The 20,436-nt window shown below is 35.4% G+C and overlaps 1 protein-coding gene across 4 annotated transcripts in view; it reads left to right on the forward strand.

The window, feature by feature from the left end:
* METTL24 (methyltransferase like 24) overlaps nucleotides 1-20,436 on the forward strand; it is a 204,697-nt gene that overhangs the window by 37,953 nt on the left and 146,308 nt on the right. Inside the window, exon 1 of one of the 4 annotated variants that reach the window (XM_074310121.1) lies at nucleotides 7,311-7,461. The exons of the other annotated variants lie outside the window; for them this stretch is intronic. The gene's annotated coding sequence lies outside the window, so the exon portion shown is untranslated. Of the gene's footprint in view, nucleotides 1-7,310; nucleotides 7,462-20,436 lie in introns of those variants that run through there. 4 annotated transcript variants of the gene reach the window in all.

The raw sequence follows: 20,436 nt of genomic DNA on the forward strand, positions 1-20,436 counted from the left end.
ATAACTGTGTGAACCTGGGCAAGTCACTTAAGTTTTGTCTCCCTCAGTTTCCTCACTTGTAACATTAGACTAATAGAATAATAACAGCACCTACCTTCCAGGGTTGATGTGAAGATCAAATGAGATAATAATTGTAAAAAGTTTAGGAATATACACTATGCCTGGCATATAGGAAACTATATAAATATTAGCTATTATTGTTGTTATTGTTATCTACCTTGCTACAGCACTTATCTATATGATACCAGGGTTGGATTTATGAAACTTCTTCCATCTCTAAGCCTGTGATTCTTTTAAATCTCCAAAGTCACCAAGCCCCTTCAAACTGGTCTTAGAATTTTGTTCTTGCTGCTAACTTTTTGGTTGACTGAATATATATACATCTCATGTGATATTCTATTTTAATAAAGCCTGATAAGAGTCTTCCCAGAGGACAAAATTCTCAAGTGAACCAGAGACCTGAGCTTTGAAACACAGTGAAAAGACATGACTTGATTCACCTCCCCTAAACAATGCTGTGGCATATCATGGAATGTGTTAGCTATCACTCCCTTGGACATTATTTATCTTAGTTTCTTTGTACATAGCAGTGCTGTCTACCTTTTTTCATGGAAAAACAAACATTTTATTTAACTAGTTGAAAGTATGTGTGTAAATGAGTCCTTGAGAGCAAGGACTGATTTCTGATTCAAAATCCATCCCTATGGCAGAAATCAAGGCTTAATTATGTTGGATATAGTGGCAAGACTTCCAAAATATTTTAACAGTGCCTTGCAAAAGCTCAGTCATAAGCTGTATTCTTCCTACTTTTACATATACTATTAAAATGCATTTTTGTGTTTCTGATTTTTTCTTAAACCATCTCTGTCATTTCATGTTTTTGAGATCTAGAGGGCAAATAACTTAGGGTTTTGATTTCTTCATGTATAAGATGTGCTGAATTTGATTAATTTTAAATTCCCTTATAGCTTTACATCTATGTGTCTGTGAGTTTATTCTTTGAATGAACAACATAGAATTTAAAATCTTGGTTAGCAAAATCTAAACCTATAAAAGTCAAGTGTTTAATTAGTGTAAACCTCTACCTATGTCTCTTTTTTTGACTCAAACCATCTGTGTGATTCTTGTTTGTTTTTATTTTTGGAGAGTCAGTAGAGGTAATACACCATTCAATAGAGCAGAATTTGATGTGAGGAGATTTCATTACTGAATTAACAAAAAAATTTCATAAAGAAGTTATGCCTAGAAACTGGAAACTGAGTGGATGTCCATCAATTGGAGAATGGCTAAATATATTATAGTATATGAATGCTATGGAACACTATTGTTCTGTAAGAAATGACCAACAGGAGGATTTCAGAGAGATCTGGAGAGACCTACAGATGCATCAGCATCAGAGATGCTGAGTGAAATGAGCAGAACCAGGAAATCATTATACCTGGCAACAAGACTATACAAAGACTAATTCTGATGGATGTGGCTCTCTTCAACATTGAGATGATTCAAACCAGTTCCACTTGCTCAGTGATGAAGAGAACCCTCTACACCCAGAGAGAGAACAGTGGAACAAGGGTGTGGAACACAACTTAGTATTCTCACTTTCTCTGTTGTTATTTGTTTGCATTTTGTTTTCTTTCTCAGTTTTTCTTCTTTTTTGATCCGATTTTTTTTTTATCTTTTTTGATCTAATTTTTCTTATGCAGCAAGATAACTATATAAATAGGTCTACAAATATTGGATCTAAAGTATATTTCAAAATATTGGACTACCTGCCAACTAGGGGAGGAAGTGGGGGGAAGAAGGGGAAAATTTGGAACAAAACGTTATGTAATGTTGGAAAAATTACCCATGTATATGCTTTGTAAATAAAAAGCTTTAATTAAAAAAAAAAGTTATGCCTAAGGGCGTCTTGAGGATTTAGAGGGAGAATTCAATGTATTTCCATGGCAGGTACTTATTATGTTGCCTCTGAAGATTCTCAAGAAGAAAAATTTAAAGTATGTGCATGTAAAGGTAGAGGAGTATACAGATCTTAAGGTGATAAGATGGAAGTGGAAGTGGAAATGACCCCAGAATTCTGGGACTTTCTTGCCAATTTTGCCATCTCTGGTGCCACTTAATGGGAGCTTTATGGTACAGCAAGTGGTTCTGCCATTTGTGTGTAATACTGTCATATAGAGAGACTACAGCATAATAGAATCAGTGAGCTGGGTTCATATTCTATCCCCAACACTAATTTTGTGACCTTAGGCAAGATACTTAATGTCTTTATCATTCAGAAAATTCAGATTCCATGAATCCAGGGAACAAATTTGCAAAGTCACAGATAGGTTCCCACATGAGTTGTTAGAGAAAAATTCCCATACTAAGCATTCCTGAAGCTGACAAAACCAAAGATCCTTCATATGTTTTGTCTATTTGGTAAATGGCTCCACCATTGTCAGCTATTTGTAAACCATTTGTCTGGGAGAAAAACAAAATCATTATGTCCCATCTGCAGCTGGATGGTAATGAGTCAAATACCCAGAAAGAGTAGAGAGAATAGATAATATGTGAATTAGAAAATGAAATGAGATCCTGGAAGAGACTGGTTTTAATGAGTCTGTGGAATGTCAGATTCCAAAAGGACAAGCAGGAAAACCAATAGCCTGAAGAGAGAGACTCAAATCCAGTCTTTTGAATGAGCCCAATAGGCAGGATTCTAAGAGTGCTATGGATTCTGTCATTTACTGGGTCAATTTGTCTTCCCAAATGTTAGTCCTTTTATGCTATGCTGGCAAGGTAAGGGTATAATGTTCATGTTTCCCACTTGACTCAGCCAAGAGTCATAAAGTATCAGTGGGACACTGGCAAATGGTTGGATGAGGGGGAGATGGTGGAGAGAAGGAGATGGTTAGGGAAAGGGAGAAGTAAATGGTGACTGACACCTTTACTTTGTAAGTATAGGGACTCCTGAAGTCTGCCATAATCTGGCTGCCATCTTCCTTTTAAGTTTTATTGCACATTGAAAGCAGACAAGCAATATCTAGTATCCTGCAAACATTTAATAAATGCTTGTTGACTCTACTCTGCATCCTAGTCAAACCCTCTTATTTGTTGTTCATCATACAAACAATCCATATCCTGCCTGTGTCTGTATCTTCACATAGATTGTCTAGTCCTCATGCCTAGTCCTTTTCACCTTGCTCTTAGTCCATGGTCTCCTTCCAGGATTAATCCAAGTGACAATTCTTATACAAGACCTTTCCTGACCCCTAGATCTTACTGTACTTTCCCCATTGGTGAGATTCCTTTATTCATATTTTGTATTTTTAAAAATATGTATATAATTCCCTCCCAGTAAAATGTAACTCTTTGAAGGATTTTGTTTTTCTCCCAGACAAATGGTTTACAAATAGCTGACAATGGTGGAGCCATTTACCAAATAGACAAAACATATGAAGGATCTTTGGTTTTGTCAGCTTCAGGAATGCTTAGTATGGGAATTTTTCTCTAACAACTCATGTGGGAACCTATCTGTGACTTTGCAAATTTGTTCCCTGGATTCATGGAATCTGAATTTTCTGAATGATAAAGACATTAAGTATGTTTTGTTTATATTTTAGTGCCTGGTATATAGTAAATACTTAGTAAATAATTGTTGAATACATGATGAAAGGGTTAGGAAGACAAGTTGTTCAAGAAGATAGAAAGAGGGTTGTCAGATAGATAGAAGGAAGTCCAAGGGGAGAGTAAGGTAAAAGGAATGGTCAACAATAACAATTTTTGCAGATTTTAGGGAAAGTAAAACCTAAGAAAAGCCTTCCTCCCTTCCCTTCCCTTAGCAAAATCAGGGAAGTAAAGCTGGACATGACATTGACAAAGTATCAGCTGCTGCCAATAATTAATGAAAATATTAGCCTTTCTCCTACTCTGAGGTTGCTTATGGGGAACTTGAGCTCCTGAGTAGGTGTACTTATGCTAGACCTTAGATATGAATGTAGAGATGATTTGTTAGAAGACTGGGAAACCCATTCTTTATAACATAGCAATATAACTTTGGGGAATCTGATTGCTTGGTTTGGTTTCCCCACCCATCTGTGTGATTTTATTTTACATGTATTTCTGGAGGAAAACTTGTGCATTGGGTTGTGCTATCAGTTATTGGAGGTTTTAGGTACAGAATTCATCATGATATTTGCCAATGATGGTAACACAAGCTAAAATGAGATAAGTACTTTCTGAGCTATATTTCTATATCATGTCTACACCAGAGATAGTGGGGTACAAGTGGTTACAGGACCCTGATATATTGGATCAGGTAACTGAAAGCTTTAGTGATCATTTAATCAGTAAAATTGTGGGAACAAAAGACAAATTCCAAGGGGGAATGAGAGTAAGTAGGTGTGGAGAAAGTAAGGCTGTGAGCATAACTATTCTTATAAGCTATTTGGTCTTAAAAATGAGGCGATGGATGGGGCAGTATTTTAGAGACATATCTGGTATATTGTATTAATTTCTTTGAAAAGATATTAACAAACTAGAATGTATCCAGGGAAGTATGATAAGAATTATGAGTGGAAATTATAGCATGGAAACTATTTGTAAAAAGATATATTGAAGAAAAATCATTTAGCCTTGAGAAGACTTAAGAAGCCATAAGGCTGTCATCTTGAAATATGTGCAAAGTTGTGTCGTAAAAGAGTAGCTAAACTTCTGCTTGATCTCAGAGGGAAGAACTGTGACTTATATATAGAAATTGAAAAGAGCCAGATTTCAACTAGATGTTAAGAAACACTTTACTAATAATTAGAGTTTATAAGAATGTAATCAGCTACTTCAGGAAGTATTACTAGCTGACATTTACCTAGTACTTTAAAGTTGCAAAGTCCTTTCTATATATTCTCATATTTGATTTTCTCAATAACAGTGAATTTGATGGTATTTTAGCCTAATCTTACAGGCAAGGGAACCGAGGCTGAGTGGCTAATGTCTTGTCCAGGTTCACAAATTTTGTGTCTAAAATGGAATTTGAATACAAGTATCTTGATTGCAGGTCCCTCTTTCTAACCACTATGCCATATGGCCTCATGCCTGGAAATCTTCCAGTATCAATTAACTGTTGGAGATCTTGTAGAAAGGATTCATGGCTTTGGTAAAGCCATTGAAGGATAGAAAAATAGAAGGAAAAATTTTATTTTTAGAATGGGAAGAACAGAATGTGTTTGTAGGCAGAGAGGGAGGAGCCAGGAGAGAGGAAGAGGTTAGAGATGCAAAAAAGACAGAATGATGGAATGCCATAGAAGAGATGATAGTTGAAGACACTCATAGAGAGGTTAAGTCTTGGAAAAAAGGGAACTTCTTCCTCTGAGATCAAAAGGGTAAAAATGTTGGAAGTTTTGAAGTATGGAGGTAGGGCAATTGAGACCATTCACATTGAATAATGTTTGTTTTTTTATTAAAATAAAGGGCTATGTCAGATATTGGATATTATTCCTACTTGGGATTTCACAAGAATCATATAGATTTAGAATGTCAAGAAGTTGAATAATTCTAGCATTCTAATGAGAGTATTGTTGAAATGACTGACCTTATGTTCCAGACTAGACAAGGAGAGAAATGAAGCCAGAAGAGGGTCAATGCACTAGGAAAATCAGAAAGAGCTCAAAGAATTGGAAGGCTCAATAAGGCAAAAGAACATATTCAATTGGAGATAAGAAGTAGTACAGGTGAAAGTGTTGTAATCAGTGAAGGGAATGTCAGCAGTGAAAAGCTGGACAAGTACATCAGTTCTGAGTAATTACTGGCCTACTATTGTTACCTCAGTGCTTGTAATCTTTTATCATTGCTAATGGAATACAATCAGCCAAACCTTACACTAACATTACTAAACCTTTCTGAAATATTTGTCCCTTAAATAACTTTAACCATTTCCTTGGCTGTTGGACGTAACTAGTATTTATATTATAAGGGGTATTGACAAGGGGAGTACTTTGATCGATTTGATGAACTTCAAAACATGGAGCCTTTGAGAAATGAGATGGGCACCTGCAAGATTAAGATAGATGTACCCATTAAAGTCTTGTTTGCCTTCTATAGAAAGGTAGAGGAGGAATTCTTTTATAGCCCCCTTCTAGAGCAAAATTCACCATTTTTGGGGAACAATTTTTGCCTAAAAGGTGTAAAGAAGTATCTTCAGAATGTTTCAGTAATTTGGCAATTTGAACAGTTTTTCATGTAATCATTAACAATATCTATTACTTCCTTGGGACCCTGATGGAACCTTGGTGGAACTATGAATAGAGCCGCCCATTCTGGAGAGCAATTTGAAACTATGCTCAAAAAGCAATCAAACTGTGTATATTCTTTGATCCAAGCATTGTTTCTACTGGGCTTATATCCCAAAGAGATCTTAAAGGAGGGAAAGGGACCTGTATGGGCAAGAATGTTTGTGGCCGCCCTTTTTGTAGTGGCCAGAAACTGGAAACTGAGTGGATGCCCATCAGTTGGAGAATGGCTGAATAAGTGAATGCTATGGAATATTATTGTTCTATAAGAAACAACCAGCAGGATGATTTCAGAGAGGCCTGGAGAGACTGACATGAACTGATGCTGAGTGAAATGAGCAGGACCAGGAGATCATTATTCACAGCATCAGTAAGATTATAACGATGATAATCCTGATGGACATGGCTCTCTTCAACAATGAGATGGTTCAAACCAGTTCCAGTTGTTCAGTGATGGAGAGCCATATACACCCAGAGAGAGACCTGTGGGAACTGAGCGTGTTCACAACATAATCATTTTCATTCTTTTTGTTGTTTGCTTACATTTTATTATGCTTCTCTCTCTCTCTCTCTCTCTCTCTCTCTCTCTCTCTCTCTCTCTCTCTCTCTCTCTCTCTCTCTCTCTCTCTCTCTCTCTTTCTGTCTCTCTCACTAGTTTATTTGATTTTTCTTGTGTGGCATGATAATTGTATAAATATGTATGCATACAGTAGATTTAACATATTTCTACCATGTTTAACATGTATTGGACTACTTGCCATCTAGGGGAGAGCATAGGGGAAGGGGGGAAATTGGAACACAAAATTTTGTAAGGGCTAATGTTGAAGAATTGTCCATGCATGTGTTTTGAAAAATAAAAAGCTTTAATAAAGAAAAAAATCTGTTTCTTCCTTCAAATATTATTCATATCTTTTGAATCTGCTGAGGAATGGGTGTTATTTTTATAAAAATGCACTAGGATATATAGTTTTATATATTTTTTCAAAAACTTTTACTACTATCTTTTGTTTTTACATACCATTTTGTAATACATTTCTCCCACTCTTCCTTCTCCCAGAAAATCATGTCTTACACCAAAGAATAAAAAGGTAAAAAATTAATTCAGCAAAACTAATCAACACTTCAACCAAATCCAAAATTATCTGCAATCCTTCATACCTATAATTACCTACCTCTACAAAGAAGGGAAGGAAAGGTAATCAATTTTCTTCTTTGACTTCATACTTCAATATTATGTTTTTTACAGCATCCAATTTCATTTATTTAGTTATTTCCTGTAGACATTGTATATTTTTTTTCCTATTTTTTCTTTCTTCACTTTACATTGGTTCTCAGAATCCATGCTTCTTCATTGTCAATGTAGCATTATATTCCAATTAATTAATCCAATTAATGTCCCAATTAATTTGGCTATTTAAATAGTCAATAGATATCTTTTTAAAAAATTTCCAGCTATTTATTATTACAAAAATGTTGCTACAAATATTTGGTGTATATAGAACTTTTCTTGGCAGTATACTTAGTTATAGGATTGCTGGATCAAGAATTATAGACATTTTAAGCATTTAGCATAATTCCAAATTGCCTTACAGAATGTCTGGATCAATTCACACCTCTGTTAACAGTTATTATTTTTTCATAATGATGAGGTTTAGAATTGGGGTATCTAAATGAAATTAGGTTTAATTGAGGTCTAGTGTCAGATTTGGGGTACAGGGAGTCAAATAGAGCTCCCCTGCAAGTCCTTTGGATTTGGTGCAAAGATACAGAGTTAAATGAGGTTTAGTAGCAGCGCAAGAGTCCTCGGTAAAAGAATTTACAGACCCGAAAACCTAGATTGATAAAAGAGGTTTATTATGGGGTTTGGAAGTAAAATCTAGTTAGTAAAGTTGAAGGTAGAGATAAAAGGCATCGGAACCAGGGTTCCAGTGGACAGAGATCCTGGACATGCCAGGCATAAGACTGCCATGTTTGAGACCTCTGGCAAGAAAGGGCTCCAGCTTGGCTCTTTTATAATGAGAGTTTAGTTTAAGGGAGCTGTGGGTGGAATCCCAGGTTGGCTCCTGGCTGGGTTTCAGCCAGGGTTAGAATTTGAATTGACCTAGCTGTGTGACCCTAAGCAAGTCACTTAACCCCAATTGCCTCAGCAAAAAAAAAAAAAAAAAAAAAAAAAAAAGAATTTGAATTGAATTCAATGGGTTTCAGCACTGAGCCAGATAACAAAGATGAAACTGTTTGTGCTTAGGGTGGAGTCCCCTCCCTGAGGCAGAGTCCAAGGAGGTTTTCTCCTTTAAGGATTTTTCAGAGTTTTGGGATTTCCTCATCAATAATATTTTAAAGAATCTCTCCTCTACATCTTCCCCTTCCTTTTTTTCTTTATATGCATTTTGCTCTCTGATGTATGCAATCTTGGGCAAATTATATTTCTTCCAAGTTCAATCTTCCTTTTCCCTGAGTCTGGCAAAGGAAATGAGCTTACAAGGACACTGTGTACTGACATAAGTCAAATGATTCAAAAAATATTTGGAGGCCTGTGGAATGACAGGTGTAATGTTTATTTACTTTGCATTTGTGCCCAATCCTTTGGGGATGTTTTTTTTTGGCAAAGGTATTAGAGTGGTTTGCCATTTTCTTCTCCAGCTCATTTTACAGATGAAGAAACTGAGGTAGATAGGTTTAGGTACTTGCCCAGGTTCACATAGCTAATAAGCGAATGAGACTGATTTGAATTCAGGAAAAAGTTCTAATTCCAGGCCAGCACTCTATCCACTGTACCACCTAGTTGCCCTAGAATGACAGGTGTAAAACTGCAAATCCTGCTCAATTTAATAAGAGATAAATTAATTATCCCAGAGATTGATGGACAAATATAATACAAGCAGCAGACTAATGTGGCCTAGCTCTTTAAACATAACACACGTTGGGGGGTTCAAGGAAATTCCAAATTAGTTGGCTCATGGTGTCATTCAGGGAGCCAGCCAAACTCACTGGCTTCTCTGCTCAGGCAATCATATTGCAGATCAAAACTAACCCAGTAGCACTACACCAAAATCCCAGAATCCTACATTTTGCCAAAGGATGGAAATTTTGAAGTTGTCTTTGCCCATGAGCTAGCTAGTTTATTAATACATTGACTTTTGGCAGAGACTACTAACATAGGGCAACAAAAGATATTCCCCAGAAATATGCCCCAAACATCTGCCTGCATATTGAATAGTAAAGGTTGGAAAATCCCTGTTCTGCTTGGGGATAAAATGGTATCTCTGCCTTGTCCATTCTTTCCCACCTTATTCCACCCCTGAGACCCATTAGGGATTGGCAAGAATTTCTCTAAGTTAGAAGATTTCATTGAACATTGTCTGCTTTGGTGCAGGGTACCTTCCCAGGCCATCTGCTAGGAAATTGGTATTTAAAAAGATTTTGTTAAAATCTGCATAGTAAAGAGGGTATGTAGAGTATGAGATAATGAAGGCTTCCTGTTTTAGACTTTATAAACACTTTTCAAATCAGTTTATAACTTTAAAAATATAATTTTTTGCTAATTAATCAACAACCATTTTTCCGGTGTTTATCAAGGGCCAATTTATGTGGTAAGTACAGTGAATACAAAGAATGACAAAAACAGTACCTGCCCTCAAGGAACATGCATTCTAATGAAGGTAAATAAATAGGTTTGTCTGAGATAGATACAGAGCAGATAAAAAGTAATTTGAGAATGGAAGGTGTTGTATATATTTAGGGAACAGGTGTGTGGGGAGAACCAGGAAGGATCTCCTGTAGGAGATGGCATTTGAGTTAAATTCTGAAGGAAGCCATAGAATGTAAAAAGCTGAGATAAGAATCAAGACCATTTAAAGGATATGAACAGATAATTTTCAGATGATGAAATTGAAACTATTTCTACTCATATGTTCCAAAGCATGTTGATTAGAGAAATGTAAATTAAGACAACTCTGAGATACCACTACACACCTGTCAGATTGGCTAAGATGACAGGAAAAGTATGATGAATGTTGGAGGGAATGTGGGGAAACTGGGACATTGATGCATTGCTGGTGGAGTTGTGAATGGATCCAACCATTGTGGAGAGTGATTTGGAACTATGCCCAAAAAGTTATACTGTGCAAACCCTTTGATGGAGCAGTGCTACTACTGGGCATATATCCCAAAGAAATACTGAGAAGGGGAAAGGGACCTGTGTGTGCAAGAATGTTTGTGGCAGCCCTCTTTGGAGTGGCCAGAAACTGGAAACTGAGTGGATTCCCATCAATTGCAGAATGGTTGGGTGAATTGTGGTATATGAATATTATGGAATATTACTGTTCTGTAAGAAATGACTAGCAGGAGATTTCAGAAAGGCCTGGAGAGACTTACATGAACTGCTGCTGAGTGAAATGAGCAGGACCAGGAGATCACTGTACACTTCAACAACAATACTGTATGATGATCAATTCTGATGGACGTGGCCATTTTCAACAATGAGATGAATCAAATCAGTTCCAATTGATCAGTGAAGAACACTGGGAAATGAGTGTGGACCACAACATAGCATTTGCACTCTTTCTGTTGTTCTTTGCTTGCATTTTTGTTTTTCTTCCCAGGTTATTTTTACCTTCTTTCTAAATCCGATTTTTCTTGTGTAGCAAGATAACTATAAATATGTACACATATATTGTATTTAAGACATACTTTAACATATTTAACATGTATAGGACTACTTGCCATCTAGGGGAAGAGATGGAAGGAGGGGAAAAGTTGGAACAGAAGTTTTTGCAAGAGTCAGTGTTGAAAAATTATCCATGCATATGTTTTATCAATAAAAAGCTATTAAAAAAAAGAATAGAGACCATTTCAAGCCCTGGGGATAATTAGTATGGCAGGCACTATGCTAGATATTAGGGATACAAAAATAAAAATATTTTAAAAGTGCCTTAAAATTAATATTTTAAATATTGCCATTACTGTAAATAGCTCAAATACAAATTTGAGCCAATTATGTAACAGTGTTAGAGAATGGGTTTTGAAATATTGAGTTATCATTTCTTCCTGAGGGAATGGTTTCTAAAAATGTCTGATTTCTTAACTAGCCTATTAGATGGGCCTTAAGACGAAGCAGGCAACTATTGCTGCTTTGACACTGCAGTATTTAGAGTGTGGTTTTGGTATCGTGGATACAAAAGACTGTTTTGGAAAATTTTTGTGCCTGGGCCCTGTTCCTGGGCACATAACATTCATATTTATGAAACCAAGCTGTTAGCATAAACTAGAACCTGTTTAATACAGAATACATAATAGAATTCCTGGTGATATATTTATGTAAGTGACAGAGAAGAGGCTTCCACCTGTACTAGTCATTTGCTTCTTATAAGGGATTCATTTTATGTATTTCATGGAGCATTAGAGAGAGGCAGCTTGGGATTTTGGATAGAGAGTTGACCTTAGAAGGAATGGCCAAGTTCAATCAAGTCTTGACTTTGATATAAAACTGACTTTATGATCTTGGCCTAGTTGCTGGGTTGTTTTTGTTTTGTTTTGTTTTGTTGTTCTTTTGTGAATTTTTTTTTCAGTCTTGTGACTCTGTAAATCCATTTGGGAATTTCTTGGCAAAGATACTGGAATGATTTATCATTTCCTTCTCCAGCTTATTTTACAGATGAAGAAACTGATGCAAATAGAATTAAGTGACTTTCCCAGGGCCACACATCTAGTAAAATATCTGAGGCCAGATTTGAACTCGAGAAGATGGATCTTCCTAATTCCAAGCCCAGTGCGCTATCTCAGTGACCTAGGAGTTCTCTAAAACTAAATTGCAGAGAAAGTGTCAACATGAATTAGTAAAAAGTTTATTTGTTTTGGAGTTCCCTATACTGGTGAAATCATAGATCCAGTTCATATCACCATCTAAGTTGCTGAATTTTAGATTTCATGGTGTTCTATGTAGTTAAAAGAAAATGCCTTTCAGCTTGGTTATTGATTAATGAATTAAATGGATACAGACTTTCAAAAAGTAAAGAATTAGTAGATGTAGATTTTTCTACTGCTGCTTAAAAATAAATAATGCTTCTTATCCTAAGACTTCAAAGTATTTTGTAAGTGATAGGAAATTTCCTAGTTCATTCGATATCAACTCCTCAATTACCTTTACTAAGTAATACTACAGTCAGAGTCCTGATCTGATTGTTAGAGATATGATTAAAAAAAACAAACAAACAAGACAGCCCCTGAAGTCAAGGAACTTATATTCCATCAGCACAATGACTAGGAAAGTATAAGAATTGATCAGAGAAGGGAAAGGAATTAGAAGGAAAAAGAGGAAACATTATGTTTTGAGAAACATATAGAGAGAAATGTTCATGCCCTCAACTCTTTTCAGTCTTCATGAAATGGTACAAATGACCTAGACTTTGAAGGTACTCATTACATCTATGTCATAGGTCAACGCCTTTAGAATTATGTTTGAAGTAGTTGTAGTTTTTCAACTTTGAGTACAGAATTGAAGAATTGCTGCTTATTTTTGTCAGAAAGCTGCCATGATATGATGGACTTCTCCAAATTGGTAGCTTTTAGTAGTTGATCCTCTCCAATCTTGGAGATCTGCTTTTTTTTTTTTTTTTTTTTTAAGTTTTTGTTGACTACTAAGCATTAGGGCAGCTAGGTGTTGCAGAGGTTTAGAGCACTAAATCTAGAATCAAAAAAAGATTCCAGAATTAGGAAGATTTGGATTCAAATATGATTTCAGATACTTGCTAGCTATGTGACTCTGGGCAATTCTTTTAATGTTATTTGCATCTGTTTCCTCATCTATAAAATGAGCAGGAAAAAGAAATGGCAAACTACTCCAATAACTTTGCCAAGAAAACCCAGTTGGGCTTGCAAAGAGTAAGATACAACTGAAAAACACCTTAACAATAACAATAAAAGGTGGCATAGAATATTGCATTTGAGATTGTGAAAACACACCTTTCTGGGATCAACCCTAGCTTCAGATACTTACTAGCTGTGTGACTCTGGGCAAGTCACTTAATACTATTTGTCTCAATTTCCTCTTTAGTAAAATGAACAAGGTCACAAAGAATTGGACATGACTGAAATGATTGAACAGCAACAACAACATTCTGAATTAGGATAATTTTCTGTCTTTGGAAAAGGAGTTGATGTGTTCCTCTTGTCTATTACATTTTGGGTAATTTTATTTGGATAAATACAAAATGTTACCCATTTGTGAATTAGTCCTCTGTCAGAGCCCAACAGATTTTTTTTTAATAATCAGTAACTAGTGGCTTCTCAAGAAAATAAATACTAAGTTATGAGTCACTTCTTCTATTTTTCATCTTGCTTTGCTCACACACCTACTCCTTTATGTGCAGCAGATATGTCCAGCAAATTATTGTCATAACATTGTATTGTCTCTTATTAGAAAAAATGTTATTTCTAGAAAACATTAGTGAAACTGGTGAATTATATATAGCATGTGTACACACAGATTTTGACCTTGGCTCACTTAATAGCATGGTTGTCAAGTCTGGCTATAGATGTTTCAATCTTTTTCTACATACTTCTTCTAAAGTAACCAAGATTTACAACATATTTTCTTATTTCTGACATCTAGACCACTACAAAGTATGTTTCTGGGAATTATCTACAATAACTTTCAACTCAATAAGTCTTTAGCAACTACCTACTCTATTCATGACGATATGACTTTAGGGGAAAATTATATGATGAGTTCTATAACAACAAAGTAGTATCACAAGGCAGCCAAGACAAAAACAAGACATTATATGATTGAAGTACAGACTCTTGGAATTTGACAAGCAGAGAGAAACAAAGGAAAAACTATTTCTAGTCTATCTGTTCACTGGGTATGTCATATTAAATATGCAAATTGAGTTTTCTATAAGGTTTAGAGATTAGCCTCTACAACAGCATTTTTACTGAGTTACTTTTCTTTCAGTCTTGACAAACAGCAACAGCATTAAACATTGACAATCTTAATATTGAATGGCTCCAGCTCTCACCATTATCAAAATGGTGTGCACATATACTTTTTTCCTACTATAGTGCCATCCTACTTGCACCCATCAGTTACTTAGCCCATGTCCTTTCAAACTCCATGAGGCTCTCATAGTTTGTTTTTTAAATGACTAAGCTCCTAGGATAAAGTGATCACGCATATTCCCAAATGAATGAACTTTTTCTCGGTCCTATGCTTTGTGGGAACATGAATCCCATCCAGAGGTACATCTCTTTCCCTATCCTTGATAAAATTTGTGATACTTGTAAATGTTTACATCTGTAAACATAAATTATAAACTTTTATCAGTTGACATATAGGACCTTCTTATTTCAAATAGTCCAAATAATATATAGATATAGATACATGGTATCTAACATTTACGTTAGGCACATGGATTCAATATAGAAATACAGTATAGTAAAAATATGGAAGTATATTATATAGAGAGTAAATGAAGTTGTACATGGTAGAATACCTTCCTCTCAGGACACTAAAATTTGACCCATTATAGGCATTTTGCTAATTCAATTATAAGTACATCCTTCTCCTATCAAGTAAGGGCAAGGACTATGCTGCTTTTTCAAGTTTAGTCCTAATAACTACCATAATATCTGGTATATGGTAGATTCTTGATAAATGTTTGTTGATTGATTGATTGATCAATCTATTCAACTTCCATGCTCCACATTTCCATTTTATCTCAGCTACTTTTGAAATAATCACACCTTAGATCTCTCCATCATCTTGAATTAATTATATTACTATTATCTTACTTGGGATGACATTATGCACAAAAAAAGAGAATACCTTTGACTTTCTAATCTGATTTCTTCCTCACCCATAACCTTCTATAACATACTGTTGGCAAAGTAGAATATAGGTAAGCATTTCCCTTGATAAAAGAGACTTTTTTTTTTCATTTCCCAGAACCTAGCATAAGGGAACATAGGAGATGTTTAATATATTCTCGTTGGGTTGAATTGAATTAGCCTTAGAAAGCATACTTAATGTATAACAGTTGTACATAGAATGATATTGTTTACTATGGAGGTCATATACAATTTCATGTATAACATAACTAGACTTATATTTGTCACCATAAATTTAACATGATCTAGCTCTCCTATGTCAGGAAGTCAGAGAGATTTACTTTGGAATGCTTGTGACTTGATTCATTTACTTGTAATTCATTTTGCGACATATTTTGTTTTATTTTACTTTTAAAATGCATTAATTTTTTAGTATCTAAAAGGTACAGTGATGGAGCATCAACTCTGCAGTTAGGAGGACCTGAGTTCAAATCTGGTTTCAGGCACTTAACACTTTTAGCTGTGCAGGTTACTTAAACTCTCACCAACCCTCCCCCCAAACCAAAAAAGTTATTTTAAAAATGCATCACTTTTCATTGATGTCTTTTGTGTTTGTATCTGCTTAATATCTCAATATATCCCTTGCTTCCCCACTCCCTCAGCAAGTCATTCTATTTAACAAAGAATTTTTAAAAGAAAAGAGTATCAATGTTAGCTTTAATTTGAATTCTGTCTAGAGAGAAAAAAAAGTAGAAAGTAGAGTGGTGTGAGAAAAGGAGGACTTCAGTAGGGCAGATAGAAAAATGCATGTATTGATATCCCGATCAATGGCTGGGTAGCATATATAGAGTGGTCTTGGACAGCTAGATATAGTGGATAAGATGGCTTTTCATTTTCTAACATATAAAAAAACAGTCCAGGAAAATTAAGCAATGAATCATCCAAGTCTGATAATGCAATGCATTCTGTTTTAATTAAATGTCTTTTGCTCTATTCATTTGTCATCTGACTTCGTGTGGCAAAGTGTCCATGGGTGGAGGCTTGGAAGCAGATACTGACCTAAATAATACCACAAACTTTGCTAATAGGGATCCCAAAGTCATGTAGGGAATCTGTGAAGAACCTGTGCTTCAAAATTTTCTCTTTATATAAGCCTTAAATTTACCTCTTTACAAATTCTACTGTGTTTAGTTCTACCCTATCAGGACAAGCAGAACAGACCTAATCCTTTTTTCACCTGACAACCATCTTGGTTTTTAGTCATGAATACCTATGATACCATATCAAAGTAGATAGGAATAACATGATATGTCACATATTCTAGTCCTAGAGAAATTACAGGATAGGAAAGTTTCAATTCCAAAGCTAAAGGGACCTAATAAGTCAGTGTCTGAGCTAAAAATAGATCACAGTTCTTCTGGTGCTGTTTTCTAGACTTTTATTATGCAATGCTTCCCAAATTAGCTGGACATTGGAAACATCATTTTTGGTGTGGGAGAATTCAGTGCTATATTTCGTGCATCATGTTTTTCTCTATGTAGAATTTAACAAACATTTCAACCTAGCAGGTATTTATTAATAAGTGCCTGTTATGCTATCAATAAGTGACTACTTTGTGAAAGGTCTTGTTGGGTTAGTGTCTAGGGATTTTAAGATTTCAAGATGACAAGAATCTTTCTTTCATTTAAGTGGAAGGGATGGGACATTTATTCAAATAAATATAATATAAAATAAATGAGCATGAGGACAAAGGAGATTTTTGAAGAAGAAAGGTTTTTTTTTAAAACAAGAAATATTATCCTTTCTAATACAATTATTAGATATATATTTACTGATTTTTTTTGTAAATGATGATGCAAATTTCATCATATTTAATCTATTCTATTTATTTGGATGAAAAAATCCTTTCTTCTGCTTTGAAATGGGAGTAGGGAGTTTGGAGTCATCTCAGTACTTATGTGTTATAACTCTACAACTTCCATTTTTAAAGGTTTGAGATTTTCCCCTCTGTTCACACAATAATTGCAACTCACCAAAGTTACGTAGGAATTAGTAGCAAAGTTAATTGTAATTTAGTGCCCTCTCTATGCTGAGAATTATGGTCCCCTCTTCTTTCTACGTTGGGTTGGTCACTCCAAACTACCCTTATATTAGAAGACCTGGGTTTCACAGAAAAGGATCAGCATGATATGGCTACTATTCAAATTCTGTCAGGGTGCTGGGAATAATTATATTTTTAGTGGAATATACTCCTTTTTATTAAAGCTTTTTATTTTCAAAACATATGCATGGATAATTTTTCAATATTAACCCTTGAAAAACCTTATGTTCCAATTTTCCCCATCCTTCCCCCCACTCCCTCGATGGGAAGTAATCCAATATATGTTAAATATAGTAAAAATATATGTTAAATCCAATATATGCATACATATTCATACAGTTATCTTGCTGCATAAGAAAAATCAGATCAAAAAGGAAAACATGAGAAAGGAAACAAAATGTAAGCAAACAACAAAAAGAGTGAAAATGCTACGTTGTGATCCACATTAAATTCTCAAAGTTCTCTCTTTGGATGTAGATGGCTCTCTGCATCACAAGACCATTGGAACTGGCCTCAGTCATCTCATTGTTGGAAAGACATACATCAGACTTGATCATCATATAATCTTGTTGTTGTCGTCACATATAAGACTCAGCATAAGTTCATTTAAGTCTTTCCAGACCTCTCTAAAATCATCCTGCTGGTTATTTCTTATAGAACAATAATATTCCATAATATTCATATACCACAATTTATTCAGCCATTCCCCAACTGATGGACATCCACTCAGTTTCCAGTTTCTGGCCACTACAAAAAGAGCTGCCACAAACATTTTTTGCATACGTGGGTCCCTTTTGGTGGGATATATACCTGTTACTCCCCACTATCACTCATGAGCCCACACTGGTATGTTTCTCATTTATACAAAATTATTCACCATGATACCTTAACTATGAGCTATAAAACATTTAATAAATTGTAAGTTGAAAGCAATAATAATATCTTGGTTACTCAATATAAAGTGGTAACAATATCATGGTCCACACATAAACCTCTATCACACTTTCACCAATATGTATGGGAGCAAATGACATACACTTGCAGAAATCTAGGAGAGAACTATATAAGCAAGGAAAACCTCATAGGTTTGGCTAGGTATCTTACAACCCTTGACTTCAGGACTTGATATCCTTGCCACCCCCTTTCCTCCAACCTCTTCTTGCAAAAAGATCACTATTCTGAAGCTGCTCCACCATCAATCTTCTACCATTCCTCTTAAATCTTGAACCAATGACATAATCTTTTAACTTTTAATTAAGCTCTAAAAAGTTTTTGAGAAAATATACTATTACATAGTTGTGATGAATTCTTTTAAGTTTGACAGCTGCAAAGTTCATCAGGTTGGCATTCTGGGTAAGGCAGCCAAGTTCTTTAGTCATAAGGATTTTTTAAAATTTTTTTTTTTCCATCTAATCATCTTTTAGAATCTTTATACCAGTCCTACTTTATGCCAAAGTGGAACTCACATCAAAACTCCTTAGTTTGACTCTCTGGGCAATACAAATGAGCCTAATCAATTATCAACTTCAAACTTATGCTTACAATGGAAGCAGTTGCAGAGTCTAACATTTTCCCTCTCTAATAAGAGGGCATTTTAAACAACTACCAGAAACCTCAGAGAAATTTCACCTATCTCAAGGACAATAGTTCAAATTGCAGCAGAATTCAACTTTCTTTCACTTAGCAGGCTTCCAATTTATTTCCTCAGGCAATCTACAAAGCAGTACTCTTTAAATTAGCAACCTTCAAATAATCTAAAGCCTTCTGTCAGTTGACTGATTCTTTGGCTTCTTCTCAACTCATCTCCTGCTGAATTATTTACTAAATTGACTACCTTGATCAAAGTCTCCTGGGGTCAGTAATTTATTCCTCCTTTAGGAGATAAAACAAATGAAATCCATTTTTTTGGTCAGTTATGAAGTGAACAGTTCTTATTTAATCTTTCTACAATATTCAAATGATTATTTAACATAATACTTTGTGAGTTTTAAGTTCACAGACTTCAGAAAACCCCACCAAAAAACCTCCAAACCAAACCAAAAAACCCTCAGTCATTCATGAATAAGCTGAAATCACATTATACTTTTAGCCTCAATCTTTTTTTGTCTGTTCTCAAACACTCCTAGGCCATTCATTGGAGAAACAATTCTCTAAAGTCTGTGTGACTTTTTACATTTCAACAGAAAAATTGTTTCTTCACAAATGGATTTTTATCAGTTTTTGGTGTACAAAAGTTCCTTTCCTAGTCCTTTTCAGCACCCAAACTTTTCACATACAAAAGTCATAATACCCTAATCTTGGTTCCCTAAAGTTTCTTCTTTACTTTAGTAATTCCTTTCCTTTCTGAAAAGGGTTTCTCAAAAGAAAAGACTTCAAGTCTTGCCCTCTTTTGGGTTTGGTACTTAAGTAATTTTAGTACTAGGAGAATGTCCAGAGGAATGGTAGAAGATTGATGGTGGAGCAGCTTCAGAATAGTGATCTTGTTGCAGGAAAAGGTTTGAGGAAAGGGGGTGGCAAGGATATCAGGTCCTGAAGTCAAGGGTTGTAAGATACCTAGCCAAGCCCATGAGGTTTTCCTTGCTTACATGGCTCTCTCCTAGATTTCTGCTAGTGTATGCCATTTGCTCCCACATATATTGGTGAAAGTGTGATAGAGGTTTATGTGTGGATCACGATATTGTTACCACTGGTTCCATGGCCCTCTCTCACATAACTGGCATCTGTCCATAGGAGTGAAAGTACATTAGAGAATTCAATAGCTCTATACCCCTGCCTAGATGAGGAGAGGTAAAAGGAAAGCAAAACACAATAGGAGGCAGCTTGAATTGGGAGTAGGAGGAATAGATATAAAGATAGAGAAATGCTTATTGCCTAGTTCTCCTCTATTCTTATCCCAGTCAGTGGCAAGTACCAGCTGCTCATTCTATTGAGCTATGTTTGACGTGGCAGGGACAAATCAAATTCTATTTAGTGAAGACTCAGCTGGCAGTAACAATTACTGTTTAGAAGTCAAAAGGTAGTATAGGTGGGCAAATGGTACGGAGAAGGATATGTTATAGTTTTTCTTCTGGGAACGAGTGGGTGTGTGAGTTGGGGTGGGTTGTTAAGGTGAAATATGTTTATTTTAGTTAACCAAAAATATCTAATTATTCTAAAAATTCTACATGCTAACCAGAGGATGACAGGAAATGCCACTTAACCTTTTGTAAAATATTAGGTTGGCGTAATTTTTCTCACTGGGCT

The sequence above is a fragment of the Sminthopsis crassicaudata genome, chromosome 4 (assembly GCF_048593235.1).
Source record: "Sminthopsis crassicaudata isolate SCR6 chromosome 4, ASM4859323v1, whole genome shotgun sequence".
Lineage (NCBI taxonomy): Eukaryota > Metazoa > Chordata > Mammalia > Dasyuromorphia > Dasyuridae > Sminthopsis > Sminthopsis crassicaudata.